The 17500-nt window shown below is 46.1% G+C and overlaps 1 non-coding gene across 1 annotated transcript; it reads left to right on the top strand.

The window, feature by feature from the left end:
• Positions 1-5838: 5838 nt before the first annotated feature.
• Trnaq-cug (transfer RNA glutamine (anticodon CUG)) lies at positions 5839-5910 on the top strand. Its single transcript has one exon. It is a non-coding gene; the product is annotated as a tRNA-Gln (tRNA).
• Positions 5911-17500: the final 11590 nt, after the last annotated feature.

Here is a 17500-nt window from a genome sequence, read left to right on the forward strand (position 1 = left end):
ATGTACTCTTTCTTATCCTATTTATGTATTTGATTTATGTATTTAAGTACTTATGTTAAATAAATATGTGTAATCAAAATTTAAAAAAAAAAAAAAAGAAAAAAAAGTTTCGGATGAATGTATATTCTGAACTGACAGAAGAAGGGCGATATTTCGCTACAAGTCTAAAACGAAAGTTGTCGGTGAATAATTTATGTTAAGTTTGTCGAACGGAACAGACAAATGATCCAATGACATTTGTGTTACAGCTGACGAGAAGGACGGATGGATAAAAACAACGACAAAAAAAAAAAAAGAAAAAAAAAGGGGGGACATGGAGGATTGTTTTTGAGGACAGAGCCAAAGAAAATCGGATGTAGCTGTTCCCTGCCGCTGAAAAAGAACGTGATCATGATGAAATATCACTGCAACCATTTGTTTTCCCCAATCTGCAGCCAGTTTAATATAAGAAAGAAATAACAGACAGAGGTGAATCACCAAAGAGTTGAAAGCGGAAACGATTTAGTAACACAAAGCAAAAAGATCATATCAAGCGTGCTTCATTTAATCATCATTAACTTTTGAAATATCATTATTGGGCAAAAGGTCTGGGAAACGGGCGAAGGGTAGGGTACATCCTTTGATATTCATACAGTAATCATCTGTCGGTCGATCAAAGAACCATCTAACGACTCTTTCGTTTGCCTAAAAATAAACAGACTTGAAAACCTACCGAAATAAACTGATAATAATAATTTCATTTTATCTTCTGTTTTTTTTTGTTTGTTTGTTTGTTTTTTTGCTTTGTTTTTGTTGTTGTTGTTGTTTCAATTTCAACTTAAATAAACGAAGGGGGCACAAGTAAGCTGTTCAATACAAACTGATTCATGGAACGAAGAAACTGGGAGGCTACAGAAATAGATATTTTAACAACAGATTAGAATAAATCTTTATTACCAAGTGTACCGAGGTCACAAGGAATGGAAGATTGGGTAGAAGAAAGAAAAACAACAACAGCAAAAAACAACAACAATAAAACAACAACAACAACAAACCATTAGAATGCAATTTTCAGTCTTACAAAGCGTTCAGATAAAGAAACAGTTGGCACAGGGTACCACTGAAGACAACAACACGACAAACAAAAAGCACCAGAAAGGAAGCCTCAGACACTGAATCAGCAGCAACCTACAGCAGCACTTGACACTGGCCGTGTCCACTTCCAACCTAATTCATCACTGACCCTCAGGACTTCGATCGACGACGAAACGAGCAATGATAATTTCCCCTCCATCCTCACCAATCTGCGAAACGAACACAGCACCAGCTGTAGCAGCAATGACGCTGAACTACAACAAGTACAAACCAAACACTTATAATTTTCCCCTAAAACAAAGACAGATCATTTTATCCTCGACAATAACAAAATGATAATTTCTCCGAAACAACGACAATGTAATATTTTTCTTTCCAACAACAACAAGGGGAAACAGCCCAAGAGCACTGGCGATATTCGCTTCAATAACAGTAACACAGCTCGACTGATAAAACGCCCCTTAACAACAGCAACAACCACAAGAAAAACAGCCACCACCGTCACAACAACAACAACAACCCTATCGCATCAATTTCATTTTCCTCCTCCATTCTCCAAAACTCCGGCCCCCAAAACACCTGGCTGAGCAAACGCTCGCGTGTTCCCTAATCTGCGCGTGCACGACAACGGGGGCCGCACGCGCCTCGCGTGCAAGGGGCGGGTAAATCCCGGCCCCTAACGAGCTCATTACGGAATCGGCACGGCGGCCATGTTCCCTTCCCGCCAGCCCCCCTCCCAGACAGGACGTCCTGCGGTGCAAGCCTTCCCGTCATCCCTCAAGCTCTTTCCGCTTCCCATCGCGCATGGGTTTTGTGTGGGGATTTGATACAGGTTTAATTTGGGAGCGCGCGCATGTCAGTGGGAAGCATGTGCGCGTGCGTGCGTGCGTGCGCCAGTGCTCTTGTGGTGTGGTGTGGAGTGTGTGTGTGTGTGTGGAGGGAGGTGGAGGGGAGGTGTAGGGAAGAGAAAAAGAAAGGAGAAGAAAGAGAAGGGAAAAGAAAAAATAACACCCACCCCCCCCTCCCCATCCCCTTTCAGATACGTAATCAAATGACACTGAACATCGACAGTCATACTGGGGTTTTTTTCTTTTAAGTTTTGTGGCGTGCATCATGATAATGATTATGAAATCATCTGTGTCCTGCTGCCATCACTGCACTTTTTTTTTCATCGGCTGATCGAAATATTTCGTGAATTTTTTCCCCCTCTTCGTTACATTTTATCAAGGCAAAATAAAAGAAACATCAAAAACATAAAATAAAAAAAAAAATAAATAAATAAATAAAATTTTAAAAAATGCAAGGTGCGTGTTTCCAGCAGAAAATTCTCAGTGTTTTATTCGTACGTATAACAGCCACTTATATGTGTAGCACCAGGGAGCGCTGTGATGAAGGGGGAAAAAAATCATCTCCGCCCCATTTCTCTTTCACTCATTCATCAGAAAAATCTGAGGTTTTTTTTTCTACACATAACAGCCACTTACGTGCACAAAACTAGGCAGTGCTATGACAAGAAATATAGAAAATAATATGTGGCCTCTCTCTCTCTCTCTCCCCAAAAACCTTCCGAGTTTTTTTTGTTTGTTTTTTTTTCTTCTTTTTTTTTCTTCTGCATGCATTGTTCCTGTAGATTTATTCTGCTTGTCAGAATGCGCAAAAGTTCACTTCTTCTTTTCTTTTCTCTTAAAGGCCATCACGCAGAATGCAGTTGAAGCAGTCAGTTGGAATTGATTATATCCCTGATTTGACGGCAGAGCAGTGCATGCCTGTCTTGCTCAAACACACGAATGCTGTCAGAAAAGCAAGTGGCAGCAAGAAAAAATCGCTTTACCAGTCGCCGACCCCCCCTGTTCCTTACCCCTCCCCTACCCGAAGCTTGCCCCCCGGGCCGTTTCAGACACGGAGATCGCGCCGAATCGCCTTGCCAAGTGAAAAACAGGGAGGTAATCGGGTTATGCCAACTGAGGCAATCATCCTTTTTTTTGTGTGTGTATATATATGTGTGTGTGTGTGTGTGTGTGTGTGTGTTGTATGTGTGAGTCTGTGAGTCTTTGCCGGGGGATTCAGCCGCACATGGCCGGAGCAAATCGGGTTAAAACAAGCGAAGCAATCACTGCACGATACTTAGTTGTATGCGCACGCTCATGCACGCGCGAAGAGAGAGAGAGGGAGACAGAGACAGAGACACAGAGACAGAGAGACAGAGACAGAAACACTGACAAAGTTTTCCAGAAACATAAACATGGATTTCCATTCACTTTAAAAAGTTTCGTGTGTGCGTTTGTGAGTGAGTGAGTATGTGCGCACGTGTGCGAACAAGCGAGTGAGCTTGGATGGGGTGTAACAGAAGAGGTTCGGACGGGGTGATGACAGGATGAAAGATAGAGAGAGAAACAGACAGACAGACAGACAGAGAGGAGAGACAGACAGACAGACAGAGAGAACACTGAACACTGAAATATTTGAGAGAGGGAGACAGACAGACAGACAGACAGACAGACGGACAGACAGACAGAGTGAGAAATGGTGGGGTGAAGAGAGAGGGGGGCGAGGGGTGGGGGGTGGGGGAGAGAAAAATACATGACGGTAGATACTGTGATGAAATACGTATGTCTGTCTGTCTGTCTGTCTGTCTGTCTATCCATCCATCGCTGTTGTTGTTGTGTGTACGCGCGCACAACACAAACAACAGACCCGTCAGACACACATAGAGACAGGATGACAAAACAATCAAACAGACTGACAGACAGACAGATAGAACAGACAGGCCAACCCTGTCAAACCAACAGAAGGTCAAGGGGGTGGGGGGTGGGGTGGGGGAGTCGGGGGGTGGGGCTCAAAGGTCAGTAAACACTAGGGCCTAAACGACCGGTGTGTGTGTGTGTGTGTGTGTGTGTGTGTGTGTGTGTGTGTCCCCCTCATTAAAGTGCCGAGGCCATCACTTGTGTAAACCTCGACACGACACCGGGGGGATCAGCGGGGCACGGGGCAAGCGGTGTCGCTGTCCTCAGCTAGCCCTCAGGTCATATCTCTTCTCCCGGAGTTTTTTTTCTTTTTTATTTCTACCTTTTATTCCTTAATTTCAAATCTGCCCCTGGATGGTTTTATGGTGTGTTTTTTTCCCCCCATATTTTCTGACTCATAAGCAAAAGAAACAAATCTGTGATTAACTGAGTTGTATGTCCTGGGAAAGACAGTGGGTGTTCAAAATTTCATACCCTTCCTCCCCCTAAACCCCTAAAAAAAAAGTGTGTGTGTGCGTGTATGTGTGCCTCTGTGTATGTGTGCCTCTGTGTGTGCGTGTGTGTGTGTGTGTGCGTCTGTCTCAGTGTCAGTGTGTGTGTGTGTGTGTGTGTGTGTGTGTGTGTGTGTGTGTGTGTGTGAGCATGCGTGTGCCTCTGTGTGTGTGTGTGTGTGTGTTGTGTATGTGTGTGTGTGTGTGTGTGTGTGTGTGTGTGTGTGTGTGTGTGTGTGTGTGATTATTTCATCGCAAAGCTGGTCTGCTAGAGATTGTTTATTTCGTACTCCGGACGTACCTGTCTCTTGAGTTTCACAGCCATGCCATGTACATTATTACGGACTGTCATTTTGCTACCACGACGATGCCACATACATTGATACTATGTCGTCACTTCACGCACGCAAACCCACGGCGTTTACATTCACATTGCCGCTGATACTTAATTAATGTTTTTAGATATCAGTTTGATAACGCGTCGAGAAACTGATAACGATACTGTATCTGGAACTGAAGCGGAAGGCCAGTGTGTGTGTGTGTGTGTGTGTGTGTGTGTGTGTGTGTGCGTGCGTGCGTGTTTATGTGTGTGAGTGTGTGTGTGTGTGTGTGTGTTCGCGCGCACGCTTGTGTGTGTGTGTGTGTGTGTGTGTGTGTGTGTGTGTGTTACAAAACGGCCTAATACGATGAAAACCGCCAGGGCACATCAGTAATGGGGGTCACTTCTCTCATGTAGTTTCCTCGCGTGTGAAATCTGCCCTTTTTTTTATTTTTTTTTTCTCTCTGTTTCTTTTCCCCCCTGTCGGCCTGGGAGATGCTTGAGGGGATCGATGCGGCTTGATGCTTCTTAGTTCGGCGGCCTGTACGCCGTCATCTTTACAGTTCGCAGCCTCTGATGCAGAAAAGCGGAAAAGTCTCTTTCCCATCCCCCCACCCCTCCCCTCTTTCAGCCCCTCCCACCTCCCGCCCTCTCTATATCCCCCCCCCCCCAGCCCTTGCACCATGCATTCGTCTTCCCCTTCTCCCCTCCCCATTGTCCCCCCCTCCCTCTCCCCGCCCTACCCCCCCCCCCCTCCCCGCCCCGGTTCTCACTTGCGTGGTTATTTTTATCCCCCCCCCTCCTCCTCTCTCCATCTCACCCTCTCCTCTGTGTGTGTGTGTGTGTGTGTGTGTCTGTCTCTCGGTCCATGGACAGCTCTTACTGAGTTTCGTTCTTCCATTCTTTCTTCTGACAATTCCGAGGACAGAGAAGAGGGAGGAAGGGAGGGAAGAAGACCAGTCAGTGAACATTTTGATTCGCCTTGTTTCGCCCTTTTTTTTTTCTTGCTCTTCACGTGAACTGCCCACTTTCCTGTCCACTGTTTGTGTCACTGTCATGCAAACTGCATCACTACACTGCTGCCTGTTGTCACGATCGAGGAGATGGATCAGTGCAGCGACCGGCTTCTTTACGAAGAACTTGTAAGTTAGACGTGCGGGAACCGATAGATAACTAGCCGAAATACTTTAATCAATGAACGTACAAACGGGGTTCCATGGTGTAATGGTTAGCACTCTGGACTCTGAATCCAGCGATCCGAGTTCAAATCTCGATGGAACTTAACCCTTTTCTCAAGGCCTGACTACGCTGCTGGTCAGGCATCTGCTTGGCAGATATGGTGTGGCGTATATGGATTTGACCGCACGAACGAACGAATGAATAAACGAATGAATGAATGAACGAACGAACAATTGAACGAATGAATAAATAAATAAGTTAACTAATTAACTAATTAATAATTAATAAGTGAATGAATGAGTGAATGAATGTGAATGAATGAATGAATAATACAAAACAGTGTTTGCGATACTGTGCGCGACGTTTCCCACTTCAAGGCTCAATCAATCAATAAACAATCAAAAGACCTGGTTTGTGATCCTGTGCAGGACGTCTGTTCTTTTAGTACTGAATAAATAAAAAGACCCCCCCCAAAAAAAAAAAAATAAAATAAAAAAAAATAAAGAAAAGAAAAAAAAAAGAAAGAAGAATAAATAAACAAATGAATTATCATCCAACCAACCAAACAAAAAATTAACCGAACAGGTGAGGCTTGTGATCTCTCTTCTCCTGATTCCTTGACTTCTTAGACCACTTCCTCACGTGGACTGGCCACGTCACATGGCTAATGGAGAGAGAGGGAGGGGTGGGGAGTAAGAGCGGAGAGGGAGTAAGAGAGACGGAGAAAGAGAGTATGAGTGAGACAGAGAGGGAGTGTCAGTGAGAGAGAGTTAGAGAGGGTGTGAGAGAGAGAGAGAAAGGAGAGAGAGGGATAGTGTGAAAGAGAGAGGAAGTTAAAGAGAGAGGGAGAGTGTGAGAGAGAGAGGAAGTTAAAGAGAGAGGGATAGAGAGAGAATAACAGAAAGACACACACACACACACACAGAGAAAAAGAGAGTGAGAAAGAGAGAGAGAGAGAGCGGGGGTGAGAGAGAGAGAAAGAGAGAGGGGGAGTGAGATATATATATATATATATATATATAGAGAGAGAGAGAGAGAGAGAGAGAGAGAGAGAGAAGCGCGGAAAAAATACCACAATGAAAGGCATTAACAAACAAAAGGTAAAAAGGACAAAAAATAAAATAAAATAAAATAAAATAAAATAAAACCACCTGATTATACCAAAGCATCAGAAAGAGAAAGAGACAGACCGGGCAGGCAGACAGACTGATAGAAGCAGACAGAAAGGCAGACAGACCAATAGACTGACAGCCTAACATGGGAAAAAGGGAGAGGGAGCAGAAAGGAGATTCTCTTGTCTGACAGGGGAAAAAAAACAAACAACAACAACAACTAAAACAAAAAAACCTTCCTCCAACTTTTGTTTTTTCAACGAATCACTCTGGATGTAGGCAACGGATTGTCAGCATGTCTGATTGCTCCCCTTCCTCCTCCCCCATCCTCCTCCTCTTAAGCTTTAGCTTCCGTCGGGATGACGTCACTACCCACCTCAGGTGATACAGCAGTCGGGATCGGGAACCATCCCTGGAGAATGCAATGAGGAGAGGAGAAGGGGGGACGGAAGGATGGGTGGGTGCTGGGCTAACACTAACACTGACACCTCCATCTGAACGAAAGCCAGATTGTCATCTATATTTCGGAAGTCCTGGCTTTGAACTGGCGTTCAAGCTAGATAGCACTGGCTGGCTGGCTGGCTGGCGACTTGGCTTGCGCTTGGTGACAGAAAACGTTGTTAGTTTGAATCCTCCATGCGCGATCAAAGTTCTTCTGGAGTTAGTGGTCTTGAGACTTGAACTCATAACCTTCTGAATGCGAACTCGACACTCATCCTACTGAGCTATGAATGTACGCCATCTTCTGTTACCTTTCCCTGAGGAGATGACTCTCTCTCTCTCTCTCTCTCTCTCTCTCTGATATCTATCTATCTACCCCCCACCTCTTTCTCTGTCTGTCTGTTTTTCTTAAGTATATCCACAACCAAATATTTTATGGACAAACTTCAGCAGCATAGTAAAAAGCTTGATATTCTATATTTTACATTATATAGCGTATGCTAGAGAGAGAGAGAGAGAGAGAGAGAGAGAGAGAGAGACAGACAGACAGAAAGACACACACACACACACATACACACACACATACAGAGGGACAAAGACAGACAGACAAAGAGAGAGGCAGTGGGAAAGGAGGTCACAGCAGGGTGGTAGAGACAGAAGGTCCACAATTCTCGTTTCGTTTGAAAACAAAAGTTTTGAAAAGTTTTGCTGGCTGGAGGGAATCGATCTCTCTCTCTCTCCCTCTCTCTCCCTCTCTCTGTGTCTTACTCTTTCACAAAAACACACACGCGGGCGCGCCCGCACGCACACACACACGCGCGCGCGCGCGCGCGCACGCACACACACACACACAGGGAAAGTTTTGCAAGAGGGAATCAATTTTCTTTCCGCGTCCTTCTCTAACACAGTGTGTGTGCGTGCGTGTGTGTGTGTGTGTGTGTGTGTGTGTGTGTGTGTGTATGTGTGTGTGTGTGTGTGCGTGCGCGCGCGAGTTATATTTCGTTTAAATTTGTTTTGTTTTTTGCCTCTTAAAACTGATTCCACTGTCTCAGAAAAAAAACCCACACACACTCAGCTCCGCAATCCCGCTATCTCTACTTTATATCTATCCTTCCTCCTCAGACAGCAGCATCATTATCGTGGACAGACAGAGATATAGACAGGTAGGCAGACAGACAGACATCAGACAGACAGGCGGGCAGGCAGACAAACATGCAGCTAGCAGTCCATGTGAGAGGCAGTGCGCAGGGAACAGGTGGCTGAAGAAGTCAAGGAGCTGGAAGAGGAGGAGGTCGTGCAAGGGATCATACAAACCTTTTATCTTTTTTTCTTCTCTCTCTCTCTCCCTCTGTCTCTCTCCTTCTCCCCCTCTCTCTCTTCTTTTCTGTTGTTGTTCTCACTGTCATGACAGGCCTAACCAGTCCCTCCCCCCGACTTCCACTCCACTCCACTTCATTACACACACACACACACACACACCGTACACACACACACACACACACACACACACACACACACACACACACACACACCCCTGCCACCCTTTAACCAGACAGACAGACAAGTCATCCAGGTCCTCTTCCTGACAGCAGCAGCAGCAGCAGTACCCAAGTAGAGGGTGTTGGGGGCCTGGGCTGACAGTGGAGAGGGAAGTGAACAGAACGTGAAGGACCAGGAAAAGGGCGAGTCCCGTTAATTGACTTGTCTTCCCGGTCACTCAGTCAGTCAGTCACTAAAGCTGCTCCTTCCGTGCTGGCTTGTCCACACAGTCTTGACGTCTGTTGTGTTGTGTTGTGTCGTGTTGTGTTGTGTCGTGTTGTGTTGTGTTGTGTTGTGTCGTGTTGCGTCGGTTCGTCGGCCTTTCTTCTTCTGTTCTCTTTCTACATGCTGGAGTGGTGTGTGTGTGACACAGAGAGAGAGAGACAGAGAGAGAGACAGAGAATGAGAGAGGAGACACAGAGAGAGAAAGGGAGAGGAGAGGGAGAGAGGGAAGGAGTGAGAGAGAGAAAAAGAAGAGAGTTGAGGGAAATAGAGAGAAGGAATGAGAGAGAGAGAAAGGAAGAGAGAGGGGTGAGGGAGAGGTGGGACGGTGAAGGGAGAGAGAAAGAGAGACAGAGAGAGCTCAGCCAGAAAGTTTAATGCACTTCGGCATTTGGCCACAATACATAATATGGCTGGTGAAAAAGGCGTTGGGAAGGGGATGGGGGTAACAGAGAGAGAGAAAGAGAGAAGAAGAAGAAGAGATAGGGGGAAAGAGGGGTGGTTTATTTGATTTGCAAATATCCTTACCATTCTTATTGACGAAAATGAGAAACAGAAACACGGAGAGAAAGACAGGGTTGTGGTGTCCTGGATTTGGGTACATCCCTGTCTCTCTACTCTTGATAGTTAGAGAGAGAGAGAGAGACAGACAGAGCAAGTAAGATAGAAAGATAAAGAGACAGAGGGAGCATGGTGTGGTGTGGTGTGTGGTACGTCCTGATTTTCTCGTCCAGTCTTGTTCTATCCTTGATAATGAGAGAGACAGACAGGCAGACAGAGAGAGAGACAGAGACAGAGTAAGAGAGAGAAAGAGAGAGAGAGACAGGGACAGAACAAGATCGAACAAGCCAGCCGGCAAGACGAACCGACCGACAGACAGATACGCTTTGAGCTGTTGCCCCTCCGTCGATTTATCTTGTCTCTCTCCAAAGCTTCCGGAGCTGTCCCCTTATTTTGAAGGCGGCCACGTCAACCTGGGGCAATCAGAGGCAAAACGAAGTTCTTGGACGCTTTCAACAGCTCCCTCAAGCTGGTAACGACGACAAGCGGCGCCGATGCCACCAATACGCTAATTAAATCTATTACTATTGAAGAAGGGAGAGGAGGAGGAAGGAGGAGGAGGAGCAGCAGCAAGGGAGAGGAAGAGGAGACGAAGGGGAGAGATAGAGATAGACAGACAGAGAGAGAGAGAGAGAGAGAGAGAGAGAGAGCGAGAGAGAGAGAGAGCAACACACACAAAAAAGTTATTTCAGACAACCAGAACTTGGAATCCACTCACTCCGACGACGCTCCCAGCCGAAGACGGGGGATGGAGGGGTCGGGGGGTGGGGTGTGGGGGTGGCAATTTGGGAGCCTCAACAGCCGGGTGCGTGTGTGTTGTGTGTATGTTGAAGCGAGCGTCAAATTGCCCCATTAGTAGGAAAATCAACGACTCTCCGGTCTGACGAGGAGGGCCGGCAGGGCCGCCCTCAAGACGCGTGGAGAGCTCGTTGAGCGGAGAAAGGGGGAGAAAGGGACTGGACACGGAGCGACCCTCTAAATTAGGCGGCGCTGGGTGGGCCGTGCTCTATGAGACTCTCCACGCTGACAACCGCTTCCCCTCCCCCCTTCCCCGCCTCCTCCTCCTCCAACTCCCCCAGCCCTCCCTCCCAGAGACCCCTCCGTCAGAACCTTACGTGTCATCCTCCCGAGGAGCCGGTCCCCCAGTCTGGACGCCCCTGCTCCCCCCCCCTCCCCCATCCTTCCCTCCTTGTCTGGAACGAGTTGAGGCTAATGACTTGGTCACAGTAGGTCCTATCTGTCACCTTTCAAACGGAAGCACAATACAGCTTTTCTCTCGCAGGCGCGTGGAGTGGGGCTAATTTGATGTGGGGAGATGGGCAGGGGAGGGGAGGGAGGGGGTGATGTTGCCTGACACCTCCAGTGGGGCTCGGGTGGGGGCTGGTCTGGAGGCGTGATCTAATTGAAACAGTATGCTTGTGGGGTGCTGAAGACCTATGGAGAAAGCGACGAGCTCAGCTCAGCTCCGGAAGGAAAACAGTGACGCCACAGCACAATAGGATGGGAGCAGGGGACCAGTGACACACACTGCCAGCCCACAATAGAGGAGACAAATGACACATATTGTTGTGCCCCCTCGTCTGCTGGCCTCCTCACGAAACCAGCAAGGCACGTGTCCACGGAAGACGAGTGAAGATCACCCGGTAGCCTGAGACCTCACATTGTCTCGTGCTCACTGCTGTCCATAGGGTCGTCACGGCGTTCTGGTCCGTGCTGTCCCAACTGCTAATGGAGGAGGGGAAATAGAGGTGGAGGGGGAGAGGGGGGATGGAGCAGTGTTATCCGTACTTGTGAAAAGTTGCTACTTCAGAAACTCCCATGACACTCGTGTATTTATATCCCCATAAATTCTGTTCACCAACCAATTTGGTAACATTTCAATTTTGTTGCATTCCCCAACACTGCACAATACATTCCGTCGAATCAGATTCCATGGTATTATTGTCTGAATCAATCCACACAGTTCTGTTCTCAACATTTATGTTTAGCCGCCATGATTTTCCGATGTCCCAAGTCAACATGTTAGTTTGATCTGCTTGTGTCTTAATCTTCTTCGACTGTATGTATGCACATGCAAAAGATGAATTACACATGTCAAAGGACCTGTGTTCCATTTTCAGTGATTGGTGGGAATGGTAACAAGAACATACCCGGCATATGCATATCCAGCAAAAATGGAGTACAGCTTCCAATACAGAAACGGTACATTTTCTTTCCTGTTGTAAAACCGAGTTACTTTCTAGTCTAAGGACCTTTCTAATAGACATGCCGCTGCCCTATAATTCAGACAGATGGCATTACTTGCACAATGATGTGAATAAACAACTTTATGTTCATAGTATAGTAACAAACCACAGACAACGTCACATGACATATTTACACTGCGCTGGATCACATCACAATGCATCACATCACATTCAACACACAGTAAGTCTCTCGGTATTTGAATAAGCGATTTGTAACCAGAAGCATCCTTACGAAGGTGTCAACATATTTTCATAATTATCTACTGACGAACACGCATTGCTACAAGGTAAAGCAGCGTAGACACGAGCATGTTCAGCACAGAAGAAAAGAGAAAATAAAATCCCCCAACCTGAAACCAGGGAATCTAAGCACAGCCAGAATCAGTGACATTCCCCCTCCCACCCCTCCTTTCCCCCCTGGCTGTCTTGATTCTAATTACTAAGAGGAAACCCCCCCCAGGAGTGGTACTGATGATTTGATCCCGATTAATACTTTACCCAGCGGGCTCTTTACTTAAGGCACACTTGCCTAACGACATGAAAGCGTTTAATTATCAGGCCCTTTCTCTGGGTGTACTCGCTTACAGAAATCAACTAATTACCAAGCAAAGAGAGACCACCCCTTCTTTCCTTTTTTTTTTCTCCTTTCTCTCTTCTTTTCTTCGACCCCCCGACGTCTCCCCACCCCTCTACCCCCGTACCGTTAGATAGAGAAAGTCATCGGAACTTGTTCCCTTTTTTGTCTCGTACACGGCCGCACGGGCAAATAATTGTGATTTTTGCAAACAGGGAGAAAACCGCCTGAAACCGGAACTCGGCCCCACGGCCAACATCACAGATGTCGCCGGAAGTGGCGTGCAAATGAAGATCCGCAGTGAAGATTTCCAGCAGCTTCGGCTGCGGCGCAGACCGGAAGCGGAGCCCTGAACTCTGTGATTGTTTACGCTCCAGAGCTAACCTGCTGGGCGGGAGAGGGCGCGCGAGACACAGGTCCACCTAGCTTCATTAGCGCCGTAATGATAAGGGGGACCCCCGATTTGGGCCCAGTCAAGGGAAAAACGCGCAAAAGGAAACTTTGTGAAACTAACGTTATTCTTTTGCGCTTGTTCGCTGACCTGCGCGCGCATCTCTTTCGATCTGTCTGTTATGTGTAACGAGAGAAAGAGAGAGAAAGAGACAGAGAGAGAAAGAGAGAGAAAGAGACAGAGAGAGAAGGGAAAGAAAAAGAGGGTGGGGTGGTGGGGGAGAAGAGAAAAGAAAAGAGGACTGATTGAGGCGAAGCTTTGGCGTGTGTCTGCGAGTGTGTGTGTGTGTGTGTGTGTGTGTGTGTGTGTGTGTGTGTGTGTGTGCGCGCGCGCGCGCGCGCGCTTGCATGCACGGAAAAACAGCAAGAATTTGTCATAACTATGCATGAAGTGTTTCTTAAGTCTAATAAATCAAATACAATTTTGTTTCCTGTGGCTCAGACGGCTATGAGAGAAAGTGTTCTTAAGATTAAAATTATCACATATTTGACTATCTGACCAAAGGTAAGTGCACGCCAGTGTATGCTAGAACAGGAGATCTGACGGGCGCAATAGCCGAGTGGTTAAAGTGCTGGACTTTCGTTCTGAGGGTCCCGGCATCGAATCTCGGTAACGGCACTTGGTTGGCAAAGGGTGGAGATTTTTTCCGATTTCCCAGATCAACTTATATGCAGACCTGTCAGTGCCTGAACCCACGCAGAAGATCAAATACGCACGTTAAAGATTCTGTAATCCATGTCAGCATTCGGTGGGTTATGGAAACAGGAACATACCCAGCACGCACCCTCCCCCCCTCCCTCCCCAAAACGGAGGATATGGCGGGGTCATACACGTAAAATGTTGCATGTCTGCATGAGTATAACTGAAACCTGATTGAATGACACAGTAAACGAATGACTAAGGCCCAATTGGCAGCTGTCCGTCGGCCCTACACAGGTAGGCAGCCTGTTGTGCAAATGACTCCGTGTTTATAAAGCACTCAGAGCTTGGTCTCCGACCGAGGATAGCGCTATATAAGTACTCATATCATCGTCATCTGGAAAGAGCTCCAAATTTCGAACACTCTCTATCTCTCTCTCAATTTTAGCAACACTTAATATATATTTATTCAGATATCCTGAGCAGATTATTTTAAATCAAACCTGGTCTCATATTACGCGCAACAAGCGATGGTAAACACGGTTCTTTAATGAAAAAAGGGCCAAATGTTCATTCACAGACACTCGTAAGACAGGGGAGAGTATGGAAACGAGATATGTGTTTGTTTGTGTGTGTGTCGGGGAGCGTGTGTGCGTGAGGGGATTGGGGGGCTGCATGTGTGTGTGTGTGTGCGTGTGCGTGCGCGAGTGTGTGTGTGTGTGTGTGTGTGTGTGTGTGTGTGTGTGTGTGTGTGTAAACCTTCAGCTAAATTAGAAGTTGCGACTGTGAAAGAACCCAAATCATATCATTAAAAGATCTCCGGGGAAAAAAAAAACGAGTATAATCAGAATTGCTCGACTCTCTCTCTAGTTCTCCGCCTCAGCCTCTCTCCCCCCCCCCCCCCCCCCCCCGACACCCCCCCCCCCTCAGACTTTCCCCCCCTTCATACTTCCATATTTCTTTTCCTTTCTTCTTCCTCGACATATTTTCCTCTTCCCTCAACACTCTCCAACCCCCATCCCCACTACCCACCCCCAAACCCCCCCAAAACACACACCCTCTCTCTTTCTGTGACCATATCCCTTCTCCTCTCTTTCTTTCTTCTTCTTTCCTTCTTTTCCTTTCCTCTTCTTCTTCGATATATTTTCCTCTTTTCACCCTTCCCTCACCCCCCCCCATTCCCTCCAACCCCCCCCCCCCCCCCAACCTCGCCTCCATCCCCCCCTCCTCACTGTGAGTTGGCGGCTGTTTTCACGATCGATATCTGTGGAACAGTTTGTCCAAAAGAAGAGAGAGAAGCAAAAAGGTTAGGAAGTGTCGGTGGTGTTCCTATTTCTTTCCTTCTTCTGGATTTTGTTTGTTTGTTTGTTTTTTGTTGTTTTTTTCCCCCAAAGGGAGAAATGATACAACTGAGAAGCTGTGGGAAGCTGACTGGAAAACGACGTGAAACAGAGAGAGAGGGGGTGGGGGGGGGGGAGAGAGAGAAACAGAGAGAGGGAGAGAGGGAGGAAGGGAGGGAGGAGCGAGGTAGGGAGGTAGAGAGAGGGAGGCAGAGAGAGAGACAGGGAAGGAGAGAGGGAGTAAGAGAAGGAGACAGAGAGAGAGAGAGAGAGAGAGAGAGAGAGAGAGAGAGAGAGAGAGAGAGAGAGAGAGAGAGACAGGATACAAGACATCATTTCCAATTTGCTGGAGCAAAACAAACAAAAAGGCAACAGTAAATCTAAGCGCGTGAAAGTGGCAGGGTTTGTGAAACGGGAATAAAAATGATCAGAAAACAAAAAACAAAAAAACTGAAACAAAACAAACATCGAGGAATAAAGGTTAAACTGAAAGAGACAGCATAAATAGGGGACTGTGTGTGTGTGTGTGTGTGTGTGTGTGTGTGTGTGTGTCTGTGTGTGTGAGAGAGAGAGAGTGCGTGCATGGGTGCGCGCGTGTGTGTGCGTATGTGCGTGCGTGCGTCGTGTATGTGTGCGTGCGTGCGCGCGCGCTTGTGTGTCTCTGTTATTTTAATTTATTGATTTGTTTGTTCGTTTTGTGCAATTACTTCATTCCCCTCTCAAGGAAACTTTTTGTACAAACCTAAAGTGGTCTCTTAAGATCCGAACAGCGCATTGGGTACGTGTGTAGATTAAGCATCTGCTCTGCGTGTGTGTGCGTGTGTTCGTGCGTGCGTGCGTGTGTGTGTGTGTGTGTGTGTGTGTGTGTGTGTGTGTGTGTGTGTGTGTGTTTTAACAGATGTCGGTGTGGCTTAGCGTATATGGGTCAACCCACACGATTTGATACCTCCTTGAGACTGAAACTGGAGCTGAAAAAGCTATGGCTGACACCCACCTAAGCTCTCCCTGCCTGTTCAGAGCAGTAAATCACACTGCTCCCTTCCACCTTCACCAGCTGCGTACAGTGCCCAGCTCTCCAGGCCTGGTCAGCGCCTTGGGTTTGTTTGTGCGTTGGTCGGACATCTGCTGCTCCGTCCTGCTTTGTTTTGCTTTGTTTCTTCTTCCTTTTTCAGCAGATGCGGTGTAGCGTATATGGATCCGTCCGCACTCTTTGGCGTCTCCTTGAACCTGAAACAGTAGACAATCATAGATCCTATAGACTCCGTGGAAAAAAAAAAAGAAAAGAAAAAAGAAAAAGAAAAATACCTTGTTCGTTTATTTATTAAATTGCATGCGTGCGTCCATGCTTCGGGAAATGATTTATGTTGAGTTTTTTTCCAAAAGTCTTATGTTTCAGTTTAAATTATTTGTTGGACTCCAGGCCCTTATCTAACCTCCCATCCCCCCAACTTTCTCGGTCTCTCTTCCCCCCTCCCCCCCCTCTACTCCCCTCCGCCCCCCCCCCTCCCAGCACTTGTAATTAATTCTTCGCTGTGTGTGTAAACTAGTGTCTGTCACTGACTTGACAGGTTACCCCCTTTGTTACAAAGCCAGGAGCAAAGTAAAAGTGACAACTTGTTCTAAGTCAGAGAAACTAAAGGCTTAATAAAAAAAATAAAATAAATAAAATAAAAAAAAACACGTTCTCAGAATTCCAGACACCTAGATATCAAGGCATACCAGCAAATGATGTTCTTCATAACTGTAATACGTAATTCTATAGCAGTAATGGTTTGGTTATGTTATCAGTATCAATATCAGTAGCTCAAGGAGGCGTCACTGCGTTCGGTCAAATCCATATACGCTACACCACATCTGCCAAGCAGATGCCTGACTAGCAGCGTAACCCAACGCGCTTAGTCAGGCCTTGAGGAAGTAAAAATCTATTTAAAAAATAATCATTAAAAAAAAAATAATAATAATAAAATAAAATAAAATAAAGTAAAAAATAACAAAAAATAATATAAAAATAAACAAATAAAATAAAATAAATAAATAGTCACAGCAGATGTTTGAGGACTTTAATATGCTACTGTTCTTCAGAAACTGCAACTGAAACACTTACTTAGACTGGGCAGAAATCCGAAGACTCAAGTGGTTTGCGGTGACACTTCCTATTAAGTGACCAGTGAAACGAATATTATCTGATGATTTTGGTTTTGTTTAGTGTCAGTAAACAAAGAAAAATATACTAGTAAATATACCCCCACTTAATTCAAATAGCACACAAACAAGACTGCATCAAAAAGAAAGTGGGAGGGGGCGGGGGGGAGTATGTGGAAATATGGATGTGGAAAACGCAGAGTAGTTAATATCACTGAAATTCAAAACATAACTTTCACAGAAAGAACGATGCATTATATATATATATATATATATAGTTTTTAATAAAAAAAAAAAATAATAATAATAATGGACCTTTATAAAGCGCCTTTTCTCTCCAAGAGCTCAGGGCGCTTTACATGAAAGAAAAATATTACAAGTTACATAAAACATTCATGACCACACTTTCTCGAAAACCCCTCCACC

Source organism: Babylonia areolata, chromosome 22, assembly GCF_041734735.1.
Source record: "Babylonia areolata isolate BAREFJ2019XMU chromosome 22, ASM4173473v1, whole genome shotgun sequence".
NCBI classification, from domain to species: domain Eukaryota; kingdom Metazoa; phylum Mollusca; class Gastropoda; order Neogastropoda; family Buccinidae; genus Babylonia; species Babylonia areolata.